This window comes from Narcine bancroftii, chromosome 1 (genome assembly GCF_036971445.1).
Source record: "Narcine bancroftii isolate sNarBan1 chromosome 1, sNarBan1.hap1, whole genome shotgun sequence".
Lineage (NCBI taxonomy): Eukaryota > Metazoa > Chordata > Chondrichthyes > Torpediniformes > Narcinidae > Narcine > Narcine bancroftii.
The window spans coordinates 50,501,454-50,523,010 of record NC_091469.1 but is presented as its reverse complement, the minus strand read 5'-3'; the positions used below and the strand labels follow the sequence as shown (position 1 = coordinate 50,523,010).

The window sequence follows — 21,557 nt, the reverse complement described above, 5'->3', positions numbered from 1 at the left end:
TTCCTTCATCATAAAATCAAAAGTGGCGATGTTCATCGATGATGATACAAACTTCATTTCCAATTTTTTTCAGGTTTATGATGCAGTCCACACCTGAATTCCTTTCATGGAAAGTAATGACTGGTAAATAAAGTGGTAGGGAATAATTATTGATGAGATTGATCTTCCCTTGAACAGGAAGTAATGACTGGTAAATAAAGTGATAGGGGATAATTATTGATGAGATTGAGCTTCCCTTGATGTTCAATAGCACCACCATCAACAAATCACCTGTGATTAACATCTTATTGAGGCAATATTAAGCAGAAATTATGCTGAATCCGCCACATAAATACTGATTGTAGAAGTCTGGAAATTCCATAGCAAGATATCTGCCTTCTAATACGTATTATTCAAGTCATGACAGTACAATGCCCACTTATTTGATTGAATGAAACTCCAAAAAGCTTCATGGTATTCATGACAATTCAATTGGCTTAATCTGTCTACCAGTATAAACATTCAGACCTCTGTATAATTTGGTCACAGTGTTGATCATTTGGAAGATGCACAGGAAGAAATTTGGCAGACCTTTATTTATAGTCCCTCCCACACCTACTATTCTCAAAAGTAAGGTGTGAGCATTTACAAGTGGCACCAGCTCTGTTTGTTTCAAAATTGTATGCAACACTGATGTAAAAATACAATACTTTGCTTTCTTTCAATGTTGGTGGGTCAATGTCTGGAGTTTCCCTTTCTAGCAGCTTTGGAAGTCATGCTCATATCATGGAAATCCTCAGTTCAAGAAAACACTACCTTGCCACCTTCTCATGGACAACTGGAGTTGGGCAGTTTGGCCTGACCTGAATACTCACAGCTTCAGAATTATTAAAAGGACAAATGCTTGATTATGTAATTAGGCTAACTTGATATTATATTTCACACAAGTGTTGGGAATTTTTATGCTGAATAACTAATTCATCACTATTTTGATTATTTCAATCTAAAATCAAACAACAAATGTTATATGTAATTGAAAATATTCTCCCCTGATGGCTTGCTATTGCATTACTTAAAATCAGATATGTTTAAATCTCGCAAAGAGTGGGTGTGTGGGTGATTGACTGTCAAGGTTCTTTTTGGGCATTCACGTGATTGTATTATGTTGCATCATGCATAGCTTCCCTATTCAGGATTGAGATGATCCTCCAAGCAAGTCAACAATTAATTTACATGCAAAAGGTAAATCTATACATGACTGTATGACAAGCTGCTCAATGTTGGCAGTCAGTTCTGGTTTATTTTACTATTTGTAGGAAGATGATTCAAACATTCCCTCATACCATACTTACAATGCATTGCTCTGTTGAAATGAGTCTTTAGGCTTTTTCAGGTGCATTCTCCGCTAAGAATACGCCTGAAGAAGCAGAAGCGGCCCTTTAAATTGCAGTTCAGGTAGCAGCATTGAAAGTGCAGCGGTGGCCACTTGAAAGGACAGCTGCGTCAGGATGCGCATCTGAGCGCATTCTGGCTCCTGTCCCTTGGGCTGTCAATTCAGGATGACTGGGTGTCAGCTGGGCCAGCCAGCATGGGCTGTCAGCACGGCGTCGTCCCGCGCGGGACATCCCCACACTGATCCCACTGCCCCACTCTCTCTTCACTCACGGGGCTGGAGTGGCCGGCGGGGGAGAAGGAGGCTGGAGCAGCCGGAGGGTGAGTACGGGGGCTGGAGCGGCCAGCGGGGGAGGAGGCTAGAGCACCGGCGGGGGAGAAGAAGGCTGGAGTGGCCAGCGGGTGAGTACAGGGGCTGGAGGAGCTGGCGGGAGAGGAGGCTGAAGCACCGGCGGGTGAGTACAGGGGCTGGAGCAGCTGGCGGGGGAGGAGAAGACTGGAGCACCAACAGGTGAGTACGGGGGCTGGAGCGGCAGGCGGGGGAGGAGGGTGGAGCACCGGTGGGTGAGTATGAAGGGCTGGAGCGGACAGCAAGGGAGGAGGCTGGAGGAACGGCAGGGGAGAAGGAGGCTGGAGCGGCCGGCAGGTAAGTACGGGGGCTGGAGCAGCTGGAGTACAGGGGCAGGAGCGGCTGGCGGGGAAAAGGAGGCGCTCGAGTCGGGTACCGACATTGTTTCAGCCAGCCCCCCTTCTCCCCACTCCAGCCCCCTTCTCCCCACTCCTGAAATCTGTCCCAACGGTGTGGGGACAGCCCGCGCCCGGCACCCGACAGTGTGGGGACTGATTTCGTGAGTGGGGAGAGAGCGGAGCAGCGGGATCAATGTGGGGGTCGTCCCTGAACTGACAGCCCCGCCGACTGCCCGACAGTGTGGGATTGGGAGAGAAGCTGTCAGGCGCTGGCGGATGCATTCAGATGGCTGGGGAGGCCACTGTGCTGCGGGGATTATACCTCTCGGAGAAGGGTTACCAAACTCGCCTTGCAGGCGCCTCCTTCACATTCACGTGGCCTTCCCACAGCCGCATTTTGCCAAAATATGCAGCTTTACAAGCGTGTCAATTGGCCACCTGAAAGTACCTATTCATACATATAATTCTGGAACACTGTATGCACCAGATACTTCTAATTGTTTGGTTACTATACATCACCAATATTTGATATCATGGCACCAGTATGTTTGACAATGGGCCAATGTATTAAGCACCAATGTATTAACACAATCTCCATCGGGCACACAAAACTCAAAACGGTCAACCAGTTTACCTATCTCGGCTGCACCATTTCATCAGATGCAAGGATCGACAATGAGATAGACAACAGACTCGCCAAGGCAAATAGCGCCTTTGGAAGACTACACAAAAGAGTCTGGAAAAACAACCAACTGAAAAACCTCACAAAGATAAGCGTATACAGAGCCGTTGTCATACCCACACTCCTGTTCGGCTCCGAATCATGGGTCATCTACCGGCACCACCTACGGCTCCTAGAACGCTTCCACCAGCGTTGTCTCCGCTCCATCCTCAACATCCATTGGAGCGCTTACACCCCTAACGTCGAAGTACTCGAGATGGCAGAGGTCGACAGCATCGAGTCCATGCTGCTGAAGATCCAGCTGCGCTGGATGGGTCACGTCTCCAGAATGGAGGACCATCGCCTTCCCAAGATCCTGTTATATGGCGAGCTCTCCACTGGCCACCGTGACAGAGGTGCACCAAAGAAAAGGTACAAGGACTGCCTAAAGAAATCTCTTGGTGCCTGCCACATTGACCACCGCCAGTGGGCTGATAACGCCTCAAACCGTGCATCTTGGCGCCTCACAGTTTGGCGGGCAGCAACCTCCTTTGAAGAAGACCGCAGAGCCCACCTCACTGACAAAAGGCAAAGGAGGAAAAACCCAACACCCAACCCCAACCAACCAATTTTCCCTTGCAACCGCTGCAATCGTGTCTGCCTGTCCCGCATCGGACTTGTCAGCCACAAACGAGCCTGCAGCTGACGTGGACTTTTTACCCCCTCCATAAATCTTCGTCCGCGAAGCTAAGCCAAAGATTAACACAATAGCATGTGGTAAAATCAGGATTAACTGAGGGAGTTGTGCTGCATCAGGAAAACGCTTTTACTACAGCCCCATTCATTGCCAGTGGGCAAAACTCCATACAAAGCTGTTTTCTTTCCAGTTAGCTATCACTTCAGTTTTCTGCTGGGAATGCAAGGATCATGGTTCGGGAGATGATGATGGCATAAAATAAACTTTAAATCAGCTTTTGTCTCTGCCTGTTTCCACTTGTTTCTCGAGGAGATTACGTAAGGCTGGACAGCTTCCATGAGAAATTTCATTTCACGGAAGTGAGACAAAGTCGCTTGGGCCCTATACTACCTGTATAGCTTGTTGGCAAGATATTGATTGCCCCGTGGATGCCTCTTTCTGTTTGCTTGAGCCTGCAGTTTCAGTTCTGCATATTCAGCCACAACAGACATCTTTCACCTCTTTTACCAGACTTCTTTCTTTCTTTGGCTTGGCTTCATGGATGAAGATTTATGGAGGGGTATGTTCACATCTGCAGGCTCGTTGGTGACTGACAAGTCCGATGCGGGACAGGCAGGCACGGATGCAAGGGAAAATTGGTGGGTTGGGGCTGAGTGTTGGGTTTGTCTTTTGTCAGTGAGATGGGCTCTGCGGTCTTCTTCAAAGGAGGTTGCTGCCCGCCGAACTGTGAGGCGCCAAGATGCACGGTTGGAGGCGATATCAGCCCACTGGTGGTGGTCAATGTGGCAGGCACCAAGAGATTTCTTTAAACAGTCCTTGTACCTCTTCTTTGGTGCACCTCTGTCACGGTGGCCAGTGGAGAGCTCGCCATATAACACGATCTTGGGAAGGCGATGGTCCTCCATTCTGGAGACGTGATGTTTTAACCAACCAATTCAGGTGCACCCAAAAACGATGAAGGCTGAGCCTCTGAAAACATGTTGCTGGTGTTTAATATTTGTCCTGGTACCAACCTGAGTTGTGCAGAAAAGCATGACAAAAATTACATGCTGTAATTTTACAAGAATAAGAGATCAGTATATAAGTATGCAGGAAGAAGTCAGGCAGCTCCTCAAGACTGTTCAACTTTCCACTTCATGGTTAATCATTGCCTTCAATTCAACTTTCATGTCACACACGATATCTTTCAAACCTTTCAAGCTTTATATTTAATGGATAGAGTCGGTGAGTGACCATCCACAGTATTCTGGTACAAAGAATTCCCAAGAGTAACAAGAGTCATCTCGGAAGAGTAATCAACTTTCTTCCTGTGACACTATCCTTTGTTCTCCATCCTTCAGTTTGAGCTTTTCAATATTTGCCCACCTATAAACATTGTTCAGTGAAATCACATTTAAATCCCAGGGTAAAGGCTGATATTACTCAATCTTACCTTGTATATCAATCATTTCAAGTTAGAAATCAACCACAAGCTGGGTAGAATTAGAATGTATAGTTACTTCCAATAGGAAGACAATGAGTTGAATGTTTAGGGTGACAGTTTCAAAGGGAATTTACCACTAGTCAATGTATCCCTTGCTCACCTTTTCTTTCCCTTCCCCCTTTCCAGTCTTTATAGTTCTCCCCTCCCTTCCCCCTCTACCCACCCTCCTCCACCAAATTCCTGCTGTCCCCTCCCTCCTTTCTGCACCTATCATCTCCTGCCTTTGCCATCCCCCCACCCCCATCCTTTTGTTCAGACATCTGCCGACATTTTCTCATACCTTGATGAAGGGCTCAAGCCCGAAACATCGGTTATGTATTTTTACCTTTGCTACATAAAGGACACTGTTTGACCTGCTGAGTTTCCCAGCATTTTGTGTTTGTACTGGTCAATGTATCATCAGCATCTGTGCTAATGCCCAACAGTGAAGAAGCACTGAACAAGCTGGAGGTCAGACAACAGTGGATCTTCCCTCTATTTCCACACCTTTGTGTCTCGGGGCAAGTTCAGATCATCCTGCTCTAAAGAGAAGGACACTGATTTTTATGGCAGCCTTAACTAGTCTTTTAAAATTGGTTTGCGACCTTCATTAAAAAGGTAAATGAAGATTACATTGTTTCCTTCTTTTACTTTATAACCATTGTATTTATATTAGTACCAATGTATTTTGAATCATTGTTTTACCTTTAATTTTTATGAATATTTTTAAAATTTGAATGAATCGAATGTACTTTCAGCATTCCAAAATCTGTGTGATCCCTGGAGACATTCAAAGGGTTTTGACAATAACTGCTGCTCTGAAGGCTGTCAGGGTGGTCTGGTTGAATGGGACTTCAGGTTCTACTGCCTGAGAGCTAATTGCCATTGGTGAGTCAGTCCACATCATAGGTTGCTTATGCCAACGAGGCTATATGTTTTGTGAGAGAAACTAAGTGTGTTCACAATACAAGCACTGGGGCATAAAGGAGACACAGGCTATATCATGGCGCGATTTGAGCCAATATATATTTGAGAAAGTAACAGTTCATTGAATTCAAACTAATTTTGATTACTTTTTCAGAAAAGTGGTGCAGGTATTTCTATAGTTGCTCTATTAGTCTTCAATGAATATAAACATGTAAGTTATATAAAAATGACCAACAACTAATAGTGCAGGAAAATTGCTAAAGGCCAATGTGGGAACAAAGTGATGGTATGGAACTCTGCCCAGACCATCAGCCAGAAACAAATCCACCCAGGATTAAAAGACTTTTCTTCAGGATTAAAAGATAGTTCTGTAGCCGACTGCTACAAAGAAACACACACTCAGTGTGGGAGGTTAAGCTCTGAGATTTATTGAGGCTGGAAAGGCTCTTTTTTTATACAGTTGGAGTTCCTGCCGTTTGTTTGGTTGGCTGGTATCAGCTGCATGAATAACAATAGTGGGCAGGAACATTCTTGCATGTGAATACCCTTCTTCCCCCAGCCTGTTATTGATCTGTTAGCTGGGCAGCTTGGCCAGTGCCATTTTGGCACTGCTCTTGTACTGCTCCAGCTTTCAACCGCGCCAGTTCGCTGTGTTAAGGGACACGTTACAGTGTGTTATTTTGCTGTTTACTACTGCGCTCACCGCGCAATGTGCTGGCTCGATCTCTCCAGTGGCGGGCCGCCACAATTCTACATTTAATTAAATTCCTTTCAAGCTGCTAGCACCAGGAAGAAATGTGCCTGGAAAGTTTGGTTGAGCTCTAACAAATCGGAGGTCTTTGAGGGAGCGGTCATCATAAGAATTGGCTGAGTCAGAGTGGTAAGGCTTTGGCTCAACAGGCTTCGGAGAAAACAGGTAAGAGGTGAGGGATAGTAGGTGTTGAAGTAAGAAAGGACCACCCTATTCAAGGAACGAAAAGGATGCAGCAGGAAGGCACAGGTAAGGGCATGTTTTAGACATCATACATTTTGTTCCTCTAGTCATAAACAGTGGGAATTGTAGCCAAAGCAGGGGAATGCTCCTCTTGCAGAATGTGGGTCATCAGGGAACCCAGCAGTAACCCTGATGAGTTCATCTGAGAGAAGTGCATCCAGCTGCAGCTACTGACAAGCCGAATTAAGGAATTGGAGTTGGAGTTGGATTAACTCCAGATCATTCAGGAGGCAGAGAGGGTGATAGACAGGAGTTACAGGCCACTATCGCACCTAAGAGGCAGGAGGAGGGTAGATGGGTGACAATCAGGAGAGGGAAAGGGAACAGCCAGGTGTGGCTGACCCCTCAACAACAAGTATACAATTTTGGATACTGTTGGTGGGGGGAGGGGGGGTGGAAAGACCTACCAGAGACAAGTCACAGCGATCAGGTCTCTGGCATGGAGTCTGGTCCTGTGGCTAAGAAGGAAAGGGAGGAGAAGAGGGAGCTGTAGTGATAGGGGATTCCATAGTTAGGGGGACAGATAAGAGGTTCTGTGGATGAGATTGAGTATCCTGGATAGTATGCTGGCTCCATGGTGCCAGATTATGAGATATCTCATTTTGAGTTCATGGCATTCTCAGGAGGAAGGGTGAGGAGCCAGGTGTTGTGGTCCATTTAGGTCCAAAGGCAAGGTTAGCAGGCATAGGGAACCTTGGTTTTTAAGGGATATTGGGGATCTGGTTTGGAAGAAAAGAGAGGTGAATAGTTGGTAGAGGCAACAAGGAGCATATGAGGTACTGAAGAGTATAAAAAATACGTCAGCTTTCAGATTTTCTGCGAATTTCTAAATCTAAGATTTTCGATTTGCTCTTTATTATACGATTTTATTTTCATGGTGATTAATAGCATATATTTATAATAATTCATGGACTTAAATTCAGTCCCAATGGCTGAGATCAAAAGAGAGTGAAGAAGAGATTTGAACATAACATTTTCAGATGAAGATCGGTACTCTACTCTCAGATTGATTAATGATTCCTCATTTTGTGCAAGCTATTGCTTATTACAATTTAAGGTGGTGCTCAGAACTCATATGTCTACATTTGTTATCTCATTTTTATGCAGATGTTGATCTTTTTTTGTGAGAAATGTAAAATTTTTGAAGCCTCTCTGATTCATATATTCTGGCAATGCCCAAATTTAGAGAGACTCTGGAAAGATTTATCAAACTCTATCAACAATTTTCAAGATTAACATGAACCCCTGTCGTTAATTGCTCTGTTTTGGTTTTTCTTGTGTCTGAGATGAACCTCTATTGGCATCTCAGGAAAATGTCTCAGCTTTTACTACATTGATAGCCAGACAAGTTATTTTATTGGATTGGAAAGGAGATTCATCGCTTACTCATATGCAGTGACAATATGATGTAATGCCTTATTTAAGATTAGAGAATATCAGATATAATATTAGAGATAGAAAATTTTAATTTATGAAATGATGGGGCCCATTCTTAGATTTTGTTAATAATTGGAAGAATCAATCATTATTCTATGTTCCAGTAATTCTTTGTCTGTCCTCCAGGGGTCGCCAGTGATTCCCCATCATTATTGATTTTTTTTGTCTTCATTAAAAAAGGTAACCTTTATTAGATGGAGGGGATAGATTAGATTAGTCCATTAGTTTTTCGTTTGTTTTCTTTTTAAATCTTGTTTCAATATAACAGTCTAATAATGGCTCTGATATGATAGCATATATATAGTTTATTGATAGATTGAATTATTTAAGTAACTCTCAATGTAGTTATGCATTTTATTATTTACCCATTTTTTCTCTCTTTTGTATGTATTTACTTGTATACAATTGACTCATTATATAATCATCATTTATTATATATGCCTATATGTTAAACCCAATAAAAATATTTTTTTAAATGTAAGAAAAACCTCAAGAAAGAAACCAGGAAGGCTAAAAGAAGACATGAGGTTTTTTTGGCAGATAATGTGAAGGAAAATCATAATGGTTTCTACAGGTATATTAAGAGCAAAAGACATCATTGGTCCCCTTGAAGATCAGAGTGGTCGGCTTTGTATGGAGCCAAAAGGGATGGGAGATATCATAAAAGTTTTTTTTTCATCAGTATTCTCTCAGGAAAAGGGCACAGAGTTGAAGTAAGTAATGAAAACAAACAGTGAGGTCATAGAACCTATACAGATGAAAGAGAAGGAAGTGCTTACTGCCTTAAACCAAGTTAGGGTGGATAAGTCCCCAGGGCCTGACAAAATATTTCCTCAGACCTTGAGGGAGGCTAGTGTAGAAGTTGCAGGGGCTCTGGCAGAAATATTTAAAATGTCCTTAGCCACAGGTGAGGTGCTGGAGGATTGGAGGGTAACTTATGTTGTTCTGTTGTTTAAAAAAGGCTCAAAAAATATCCCTAGTAATTAGAGGTAGGTGAATCTGCTGTCAGTGGTAGGTAAATAATTGGAAGGTGTTCTAAAAGATTGGATATACAATTATTTGGATAGTCAGAAAATGATTAGGATTAGTCCACATGGCTTTGTGCTTGGTAGGTCATGTTTAACCAATCTCACAGAGTTTTTTGAGGCGGTTACCAGGAAATTTGACAAAGGAAAGACTGTGGATGTTGTCTACATGGACTTTTAGGTAAGGTCTTTAACAATGTCCCACATGGGAGGTTAGTCAGGGAGATTCAGACGCTAGGTATTCATGGTGAAGTAGTAAAATGGTTTTGACAATGGCTGGATGGAAGAAGCCAGAGAGTAGTGGTAGATGATGGCTTCTCAGACTGGAGGCCTGTGACTAGTGGTATGCCTAAGGGATCACTGCTGGGACCAATGTTGTTTGTCATCTATATCAATGATTTGGATGAAAATGTGGTAAATTGGATCAGAAAGTTTGTAGATGACAAAGATTGGAGGTGTTGTGGACTGTGAAGAAGGTTTTCAAAGCTTGCAGAGGGATCTTAACCAGATGGAAGGGCTGAAAAATGGCAGATGAAATTTAATGCAGATAAGTGTGAGGTGTTGCCATTTGGAAAGACATAACCGGTAAATGGTTGGGAACTGAGGATTGCAGTAGAACAGAGGGAATACAGAGACATAATTCCCTGAAAGTGGTGTCACAGGTGGATAGGGTTGTAAAGAGAGCTTTAGGCATATTGGCCTTTATAAATCAAAGAACCAGAATTGAATATAGGAATTGGGATGCTATAGTAAAGTTGTATAAGACCAGATTTGGTGTATTGTGTGCAGTTTTAGTCATCTAACTACAGGAAAGATATCAATAAGATAGAAAGAGTGCTGAGAAGATTTACTAGGATGTTGCCAGGATGTCAGGAACTGAGTTACAGAGAAAGGTTAAATAGTTGAGAACTTTAATCCCTATGCCCTCCCACTGAGGGCAGGTGAGATACAAACCAGAGGACATGGGTTAAGAGTGAAAGGAGAAAAGTTTAGGGGGAACATGAGGGGGAACTTCTTCACAAAGTGAGTGGTGGGAGTGTGGAACAAGCTGTCAGCTGAAGTGGTGAATGCAGGCTCCATTTTAGCATTTAAGAAGTGTAATGCGCGTCGAAAGAACCAAAGACTTGTTGATCCAAACCAAGGCTTTTATTAACTAAAAGTCTGGAGCATATCACAAGTAGGTCGACCCGTCCAGAATGACCAGGTCTGGCTAGGAGCAATCCTTTAAGACCTGCCAGTAGGTGTGGCTACTCTCTCAGCCCATCACAGTCATCCTACACTACCATCTGTACATATACACATTGGTGATAGAATCTGTACTATCACAAGAAGAATTTGGATGGGTAATGGATGGGAGAGGAATGGAGGGCTATGGACTGGGTGCAGATCAGTGGGACTAGGGAAAATAAAATAGTTTGGCACAGACTGGAACGGGAGCGGTCTGTTACTGTGCTGTAGTGTTTTATGATTCTTCAATCTGCCACTACATTCTCCCCAAGCCCTGAAGCCAAAACAGGCAGATAGAACCCTTTACATACTAAAACGGGAGCTCATGAAATTACCAACACATTTCCCATCATTAGCCTAGCTTCTGAAAAATTAATTGCATAGGGGATGTAATTTTGTAGGGAAGCCATGAAATCCCAGACAATCCAGGCTCAAAAATGAGTTTCAGGATGGAGGAACTCCATTTTATTCATTTAAAGGTAGCAGTGCGACAAGGATGAGCCTTCCTGGGGTGAAAGACATCTTGAGTGGCCTGGGACTGGTGGTTTTTGAGTGGAAATTCAGTAAGAAATAAGTGTAAACATTTCAAAATAGGAACAGAACAATTATTCAAATAGGTCTAATTTCCAGGCATGGCTTCGATCAATATTGTCACCAGTGGTCAAATGAATGTGCAAAGTTTGTGTTCACTCAATATTTTTCATATATATGGTGAGAGCACATGTCTTACCGCATTCAAACTTAGTAAATTTGGTGCATGGCAAGCTTTAAGGGGTAACATTTATTCCGTGATGGACAGTTGGTTCATGAAGTACATTAAATCCAAAGGGGTTATATAGGTGGTAGAAAGCAAATGCTTTTTACTGTATTAGCTAAGGTTGGATGTTTCATTTTGGCTATTGCATGAAACTGAGCAAGCACTGGTCAATGCCAGAAAGATGCCTGACAAAATTAGAAATTTTCGTTGTGGTTTTCATTGCAGTATATTCTTTCAGATGTCTACCCTGTGTAAACTGCTCCCACTACTGTCCTAGTATTCTATGAATTACTATTCATAAAGCAGAAATAGCCTACTAAACCCTTGCACACTTCCTCAAATAAGGGAGTCTAGAATGGGGAGGGATTGGAATAGAGAGTCTTTTAAAGGAAGTATTCATTTAACAGCTATCCAATGCATTTAATAGTGTTTGTTTTGGTCATTTCGTGGCATTGATTCAATGAGCAACATTGAATTTCAAAGAACAAATCCAAAGTTCAATATGAAAAGGCTGGAAGTGGTCCCTTTCTTCATTTAGTAAAGAAATTACTTAACTAAAATTTGTCATCTGTTTTTTTAAGAATATTTTCTAGCATGAGTTAAATTAGTGTTACTATATTGATATCTGAGGCAATATATTGTATGAAATACCCCAATGAAATAATTCAAATTGTGCCGTAAGTTGCCAAACACTTAAGTTTAACTTCTCCTTGATCAAACTTTTTATAACATTTTTAATTACAGCCCTTAGCATGTCCAAAAACAATCCTTTTTTGAGGATTAAATCTTCATGAGTTTAGTACATAGTTAAGCTTTGCACATGTAATTTTATATGACTAACTCTGTTATAGCCTTAGCAGTCACAAATTCACCCTATTTGATGGAGAACATGTCAATGGTACTGTCGTTGATGCTCTCTTTTTTGGAGATGGTAATTGGCCAGCACATGTCTGATGTGACTTCTTTTTCCGAACATGACAGGATGATTTCCTGACTTGTTATGGGTGGATTTACATTATTTCAATTTCTGAGAAGCAGTCAATGAAATTTAATATTCTTATTTCTGACTTCATGAGCCCAGGGCAAGAGAATGTTCCTCTTGTAGGGTGTGGATTGTTAGGGAAGTCGGTCATTTCCCTGATGACAACATGTGCGAGATGCTCCTGACAAGCCGTGTTAAGGCTTTCAAGCAGGAGTTGGATAAACTCTGGAGCATTCAGAAGGCAGAAGCTGTAGTACACGGACACTATTGCACCTAGGAGACAGGAAGAGGGTAGATGGGTTACAGTTAGTGGAGGGAGAGGGAACAGACAGGCAGAGCAGGGCCCTCCGGTGGGCATCCCCCTGAAAAACAAGTATACTGTTTTGGATACTTTTTTTTATTTTTGTCTTTTAAAGATTCCGAACTATATGGTTTCAAATAAAAAAATTTTAATGATTCATTTATTTCTTGAGGCTTATAAGTAACCACATTATTATCCTTTTTAATTGCATTGATTGAACTTGAGGTGTGTTCTCCCTTTAATTACCAAGCGAATAGTTCATGCGATCTCTCATCTAATTTGTAAAATATTGGTTTTGTTCTTATTGGCTCCCAATCTTTTTTATGCCCCGCACCCCTAAACATTTTTAAGATGTTTTCGCACCCCTTAAAGTAATAATTTGTTTAAGAATAAAGGTGAAGGTGACCAAAACAAATTTGTATAATCAATTTTTAATAATATATAAACAAAAATGAAACACACGGAAAAGAAAAAATATTACAACAAATTAAAAGTTGCATAAACCCTACAAAAAAATTAAATTTTCATCTATGCATGAAATTTCTTTTTAAAAAATTAAAGAACTAATTTTCAAATGTTCATAAGCCAATTTAAATTTAATGACTCTTTTGTTCCTGTTTATTGCTTAAGAGTTTTTCAAAACGTGGCATCTTGTTGCTGATAGCAACCCGCACGTCTGCCTGGGCACCCAAGCGATTTCTATATTTTGTCTTGATTGACAAAAGGGCACTAAATCCAGACTCGCATAAGTATGTTGTCGCGAATGGCATGAGCACAGTTAGTGCTTTTTCACAAAGTCTTGGAAACGTGTCCATTGCCGAACACCAATATTGTTCCAAAGTTTTGCTTTCAAACTGCATTTCAAGAACACGATTTGTGCGCAGTTCAATAAGATCTTCCTTCAGCTCTTCATCATCTGACATATTATCCAAATTGAAGGAGTATGGATTTATAAAAAAAACCTGAAATGTTATCTCGCACCCACTGGAATGCAAGCACCCCTGGTTGGAAATCCCTGTTAAAATTGCTTTCTCAGTTCTATAAGTTTTCATACACTGAATTTTTTTTAAAATTAATTAATTGTCTACACCAGTGGTTCTTATTCCCTATGCCATAAGTGCTCTGTGATTAGTAAGGGATTGCTTAAGGTGGTATGTGAGTGGGAAGGGAAGGTTGAGAATCACTGATCTAGACCCAATTGTTACTGAAATATTTTGCTTGAGAAAAATTGTCATTGGCCCCTTTCCTTTTGGAGTTATGAAACAGTGCACATAACGAGTCAATTAGGAATGATTAAAACAGTGGTTTTCAAACTTTTTCTTTCCACCCACATACCACCTTAAGCAATCCTTTACTAATCACAGAGCACCTATGGCATAGGGAATAATTGAAGTGGTATGTGAGTGGAAAGAAAAAGGTTGAGAACCACTAGATTACATTTATCTTCAGTGCCACACTTTTGAAGATTTTCTTCCAAAAGTGTTACTTCTCTTTCTAATTGATCAATCTCTTTCATATACTCCTTTTTAATTAGTTTTGGATACTGTGGAGGGGCAAGACCTACCAGGTACAAGCCAAGGCAATCAGATCTCTGGCATGGAGTCTGGTGCTGTGGCTAAGAAGGGAAGGGGGAGAAAGAGGTGAGCTGTAGTGATAGAGGATTCCATAGTTAGGAAGATAGATGAGAGATTCTGTGCAGGAGATCATGAATCCCTGTTGGTATGTTGCTCCCTGAGGCCAGGGTCCGGGATTTCTCAGATTGAGTTCACAACATTCTTAGATGGGAGAGTGATCAGCCAGATGTCATGGTGGCTGATTTCTCCTCATACTGGAGGCCTGTGACTAGTGATGTGCCTCAGGGATCTGTGTTGGGACTATTGTTGTTTGTTGTCTATATCAATGATCTGGATGACAATGTAGAAAATTGGATGAGCAGGTTTGCTGATGAAACAAAGATAGGGGGCATTGTGGACAGCGAGGAAGGCTATCATATCTTGCAGAGGGATCTGGACCAATTGGGAGAATGGGCCAAAAAATGGCAGATGAAGTTTAATGCAGACAAGAGTGAGGTGTTGCATTTTGGAAGGGCAAACCAAGGAAGGACACACAGTAAATGGTAGGGCACTGAGGTGTGCAGAGCAGCAAAGAGATTTGGGAATACAGATACATAATTCCCCCAAGGTAGCATCACAGGTGGACAAGGTTGTAAAGAAAGCTTTTGACATCTTAGCCTTTATAAAATAGTGAGTATAGGAGTTGGGGTGTTATGTTGAAGTTGTTTAAGACATTGGTGAATTTGGAATATTGTGTTCAGTTCTGATTTCCTAGCAGCAGGAAAGATATCAATAAGATTGAAAGATTGCAGAGAAGATGTACTAGCAGTTTGCTGGGTCTTCAGGAGTTGAATTAAAGGGAAAGGTTAAACAGGTTAGAACTTTATTCCTTGGAATGAAGAAGAATGAGGGGAGATCTGATAGAGGTTTACAAGATTATGAGAGGTCTAGACAGGATGGATACAAGTAGTCTTTTTCCACTTAGATTGGGGGAGATAAATATAAGAGGTCATAGTTTTAAGCCAAAAGGGGAAAAGTTTAGGGGGTCATTAGGGGAAGTTCTTCACTCAGAGCATTGTGGGAATGTGGAAAGAGCTGCCATCTGAAGTGGTGAATGTGGGCTTGATCTTGCGTTTTAAAAATAAATTGGATAGATACATGGATGGGAAAGGTCTGGAGGGTATGGAATGTGTGCAGGTTATTGGGACAAGTGAATGATGGTTGGCACAGACTAGAAGGGCCAAATGGCCTGTTTTCTGTGCTGTAGGCTTCTGTGGTTCAGTGATGTAAAGAAAGTCATTGATGAAGCAGTTGAACATAGTTGGCCAAAAATTCTGCCCTGAGGAATTCCTTTTTTACAGCAATTAAACATGAACATGAACATTTTTATATATATATATATATATATATATATATATATATATAAAGAGAAAAAAAAAAGATCACCCCCAATCTAAGAATGTTGTGAACTCAATTTAAGGAATTCCTGTAATGATCTCCTTGGTTGAGATGATTGACCTCTAGCAACCACAATCAACTTCTTTTGGTTCCAGCTTCTGATTGGAAGAGAGGTTTGCCCTGATTCACATCAACTTAATGTCACTCTTAGTTAAGTACTTTAGTTCTTTCTTCACTAAGGAAAACATAAATAATCTTCAGGAAATAGTTAGGGGCCAGGAATCTAATGTAAGAGAAGGACTGAAGGAAATAAATGTAAGTCGAGAAGTTGTGTTAGGTAAATTGAAGGGATTAAAGGCAGATAAATTCCCAGGGCCAGATAGTCTGGATCCAGAGTGCTTAAGAAAGCAGCCCAAGAAATAATGGATGTATTAGTGATAAAATTTCAAAACTCTTTAGATTCTGGATTAGTTCCTGAGGATGGGTAAACCCCACTTTTTAAGAAGGGAGGGAGAGAGAAAACAGGAATAAATGGGTTATTTTCAGAATGGCAAGCAGTGACTAGTGGGGTACCACAGGGCTCTGTGTTGGGTCTACAGTTATTTACAATATATATCAATGACTTAGATGAGGGGATAAAAAGCAACATCTCAAAGTTTGCAGACAACACAAAGCTGGGTGACAGGGTTAGCTGTATAGAGGATGCTAAGAGGATGCAGGGTGAATTGGACAAGTGAGGTGAGTGGGCCAGTGCATGGCAGATGCAATATAATGTGGATAAATGTGAGATTATCCATTTTGGAGGAAAAAACAGGAGAGAAGATTATTACCTAAATAGTGTTTGATTAGGAAAAGGAGAGATGCAATGAGACCTGGGTGTTTCTGTACACCAGTCATTGAAAGTGGGCATGCAGTCACAGCAGGCAGTGAGGAAAATGAATGGTATGTTTGCATTCATAGCAAGAGGATTTGAGTACAGGAGCAGAAAGGTTCTACTGCAGCTGTACAGGACCTATGGTGAGACCACACCTAGACTACTGTCTGCAGTTTTGGTCTCCTTTTCTGAGGAAAGACATCCTTACCATAGAGGGAGTTCAAAGAAGGTTCACTAGATTGATGGCAGGAGTTGCATTTGAAGAAAGGCTGGATCGACTAGGCTTATACTTGCTGAAATTTAGAAGACTGAGGGGGGATCTTATAGGAACATAAAATTCTTAAGGGATTGGATGGACTAGATTCAGGATGGTTGTTCCCAATGTTGGGGAAAACCAGAACCAGGGGTCACAGTTTAAGGATAAAGGGGAAGACTTCTAGGACTGAGATGAGAAAAAAAAATCTCTCAGAGAGTGGTGAATCTGTGGAATTTTTTGCCACAGGAAGTAGTTGAAGCCAGTTCCTTATCTATATTTAAGAGGGAGTTATATTTGGCCCTTGTGGCTAAGGGGATCAGGGGATATGGGGAGAAGGTAGGCACTGGGTACTGAGTAGATGATCAGCCATGATCAAAATGAATGGTGGTGTAGGCTTGAGGGTCATATGGCCTACTCCTACACCTATGTTTCTATATAAAGTACGCAGTTTGACCCTCTGAGTTTCTACAGCATTGTGTCTTTATTTCATTCACTGTGTCTACAGAGTTTTGTGTTTTACTCTGTATACTCCTACAGCCTGGAATATGCCAGTGGGTAGCATTCCAGCACTGACATCTTTGTGCACTGAAAGACCAACAGGTTTCAGGCAGTCCAAAGTGCTTCTTTCAACAAATTAATGGTATTCGAGCACTTCTGGATATCTGACTCTGTGGGTCCCCAGGAACCTCACTGCCTGCAGTAACTGCATGCCCACTTTCAATGACTGGTGTACAGAAACACCCAGGTCTCATTGCATCTCTCCTTTTCCTAATCAAACATTAGGTAATAATCTTCTCTCCTGTTTTTTCCTCCAAAATGGATAACCTCACATTTATCCACATTATATTGCATCTGCCATGCACTGGCCCACTCACCTCACTTGTCCAATTCACCCTGCATCCTCTATACAGCTAACCCTGCCACCCAGCTTTGTGTTGTCTGCAAACTTTGAGATGCTGCTTTTTATCCCCTCATCTAAGTCATTGATATATATTGTAAATAACTGACACGCTGCTGCTGGGGATGAACTGTGACAAGGATGATTTGACCCTTCTACACACACTTTTAGCAAATCTGCATTCTGCAAAGACCATCTTCAATCCACTGCAGTCATCTCAGGGCAACGTGCATTCTGGGTGATGTTCCAATTGTACAGGAAGGATCTGATTGGGAGGGCACCTCTCAGTCCAAGACAGGCCAACCCTTGGTTCATGCTTGTGAGCCCTGGCGATGAGGCATTCCATCAGATGACCTGAATGGTCTGCTCAGGGAACCACCCCTCTGTATCCATTAATTCCTCGATCTCAGTATATGCAGGTCTGTGGCAACTACTGCCTGATAGTCTTTTGTTCAAAGGTGTTCGGAAAAACTTTTCCACGAAGGTCAGGTAGTGTGGCAAAGTCCAGCTGACTGGACCATTGCATGGCAATGAGGCCAGGCTCATTCTTCACAACACCTGGGACAGGTAGAACCTGAACACATAGCAGCACTTAGTGCCCTTGTACTTTGGTTCCACTCACATCCTGATGAAGGTAGTAATCAGGATAAGGGCCATATTGGGTATGCCTATGCCCCCATTGTCTAGTGACTTGTACATGCTGATCCTTTGGACCTTTCCATCTTGCATCCCTATATAAGATGAAAGACTGGTGACTACTAGGATGGAGGTGTGGTGGATGGGTTACATTTGTGCCATGCACAGCAGTACTGAGAGCACCTCAACACCAGTTACAAATTTGCTGACACTACCAGAGTAAAGGGCTGTATAAAAGGTGCAACGGGTTAGCATGCAGGAGGGAGAATGACAGTGCGGGTGAATGGTGTACTTACAATAACCTCACACTCAATGTCAACAAAACAAGGAACTGATTGTAAACTTAAGGAAGGGAAAACCAGAGGTGCATTATCCAGTGATCATTGGGGGATTAGAGTTGGAGAGGGTCATCAAATGTAAATTCCTGGGAATCACTCTCTTGGAGGGCCTTTCCTGGACTCAAGATATGAATTCAATTGTGAAGAAAGCACGTCAGCATCTCTACTTCCTCAGGGATTTGCAGATGTTCGATATGTCCTCGGAAACCTTGGCAAACTTCTGCAGATATGCAATGGAAAGTGTGCTGATCGGCTGTTTCATCCTTTCTTTGTTTTCATATCTTTTAACTTCAGAACCATTTACAGATACCGATAAATAGAAATTTGGCCTAGCCCACAAGGGAAAGAATCTCACTTATGTCCTCAGACAATAAATTTGATAATTGAACTTTGAACCTTGCACCTGATAACCAGGATCTTCCCTGTTATTGAGAGTGAGCGCCGCACACATAGACCTAATTTTCGGTGAAAATTTACAATCTGCTCTGATCAATTTTTGTTGCAAGGCTTGGGACCTTCAGACCAGATCTCCAACACCTTCACATAGTGAGATCTGACTATGAGGTGTATGGTGGACTGGTTAGACCAGTTACCGAAGAGCATTGCCTCGTTCTTTCAGTTTACCACAGCACCTGCTGCAGACTCAAAATGGCCACAGATGCTGATCAGTCTGAACAGAAGATGGCGACATTGTTCATGTACATGGAGGCTTTGACCTGAGAGTCTCCACTGCCTGTCGAAAATCTAATCCAATTTTGATTTCCAACCCCAAAGCCCATTTTGGAGAGCACATGTGCAAAATCTAGTCAAAAGCCTTCTCCTGGTCTAAGCTGGCCAGGCAGGTGTCCAACCCACTGTCCTGCACATAGGTAATAGTATCTCTGAGCAAGGCTGTCAGAGAGTTTCCTGCTCAGAAGCATGCAGATTTGGTCTTGATGGATCACCTGCCCCAGGACAGGGTTAACTTGATTGGCCATGGCTTTGGACAGGATGTTGTAGTCAATGTTATACAATGATATGGGTCTACAATTCCTGATATCCTCCTCCCCCTTCTGTTGCAGACCCAAGAGAATGTAGAGGAACTAAAGAAAGAGTACGCTGGTTGGAAAACCGTGAAACACTTTGACTGGTGGGAAGTGATCATGAAGAACATCAAGGCTCTTTATCCTCAAACATGTTCAGAGAACAGGACAGAAGCAGAGGGAACTGAGCAAATTCAAGACTGACCTATATAACAAGAATGATGGTGCCTTTCCTCATGGAGTCTGACATGCTGCCCGCTAGGAGCATCTTGTTGTATCCACCCAGCAGGTCTGGGCCCATCCAGTCCCATAGATCCATGTAGAATTCTGCCGGTAAGCAATCACTTCCAGGAGTTTCACTGTTCCACAGGAACAGATGGAGTCCGTCAGCTCTCCCGGGGTAATAGGCTGGTCCAGACTCTTCCACTTGCTGTTGTCTATCTTTGTGTTAAAGATTTGAAAGTTCTGGAGGCCATTCTTTCTATGGAGTTTGCCATAAAACAGTAGTTTTCAAACTTTTTCTTTCCACCCACATACCACCTTAAGTAATCCCTTGCTAATCACAGAGCATCTATGACATTGGGAATACTTAAGGTGGTATGTGAGTAGAAAAAAGTTTGACAACCACTGCCATAAAAGGATCTGTTATCTTGGAAGACTTCATGGTAAATAGTGAGACTTGCTGGCTTTTCACTACTCAGAGTTCCTCTCTCACATCCACCCTTCTTAACTTCAGAAGTTGAGTTGATGCAGGTCAGCCTCAGTTCCCTCTGCTTCTGTCCTGCTCTCTAAACATCTTTGAGGATAAAAACCTCTTGGCCTTATCCTTGGCCACTTCCCACCAGTTCACTGGGGAGTTAAAGAAGAGTTTCATGGTTCTTCAACAAGCATATTTCTTCTTTTGTTCATCTACATTCTTTGGGGCCAGCAACTTCACATTCAGCTTCCATATTCTCCTGTCCATCTTCTGGCCCTCCTGTAGTTAACAGGAGGCTCAAAGGAGGCAGTGGTTGAAGAAGAACACCAGCATGACCATAATGGCCTTCATAACCAAGTAGTCTATCCAAGACCAAGTTGAGCCATCTCATTTCAACCAAGTGGGCTGCAGCTGTGCTCCACCTGCAGGATTGCTGAAGGCATTTCATATCTTTGCATCCTTTACTGTCTCCATCAGGAGTCCGGAGGAGCTGTCCAGTCTGCTGTCAGCCCAACCGCATCGAAGATATAGGTGTGTCACCAGCCAGGGCTACCAGCCTGGGCTTCACTAGCAATGGAAGGAGCTACTGGAAGACAGTCATCCTCTCACTCTGCACAGGTAAAGAGTACACATTGATCAGATGGAAAGGGTTGTCATGGTACATTAGATCCACTTTGAGAAGAAGTCACACCCTCTCCTAACCACCTCAGTGATTACAAAGTCGCCTCCCCACAGTAAGATGCCTATACTCTACGTGCGACAATTGTTCTCCCACCCCACCCCTGACCATACAGGCAACCCATCATTGCGACCATTTTCATTCGTTCCTGAGATGTGGCAACACAAACTCCTGTATGATTGTATGAGCTTGCTCTATTCACATTTACCATTGCTCACCAAAGTCCAGATGTACATATGCATGAATGACCCAAACCAAAGCAGAGAAGGCCACTTTTAATATAGGAAGTATCTAATCACATTTAACAATAGGTATTTGATTCTATTACATTGTACAATAAAATATACCATCTTATATTTTTTATCCTACAGTTTTCACTATTCCTCCCTCACAAGTGGTTGAGTTACCAGTTGCTTACCATGAACATTTAGCTGGCTGGTTCTGGGACAAATGTCACCATACTGGGGCTGGGCATTTTCAGCAAGTAATCATCTCACCACCCACTCTGCTTGTTCAAAGTTGCAAGTCACAGGAAGACAATTTAATCAATACAGTCTGTTTGAAATACTCATTGATGCACCATCAGTAACTCCAAAATACTGGAAGTTATGTAAAACTGACAGGCTTTTATTCACAATAGAATGGAGGAACGTCCGTGTTGGTCAAATGTCCTGTACT

General features: G+C 42.3%; 1 long non-coding RNA gene across 2 annotated transcripts in view; it reads left to right on the top strand.

Annotated features, from left to right (window-relative positions):
* The window catches only part of LOC138758202 (uncharacterized), a 62,387-nt gene that overhangs the window by 30,688 nt on the left and 10,142 nt on the right, over positions 1 to 21,557 (top strand). For both annotated transcript variants that reach the window (XR_011354212.1, XR_011354208.1), the window contains exon 2: positions 20,678 to 20,818. This is a non-coding gene — a long non-coding RNA (uncharacterized lncRNA). The remainder of the gene's footprint in view (positions 1 to 20,677; positions 20,819 to 21,557) is intronic.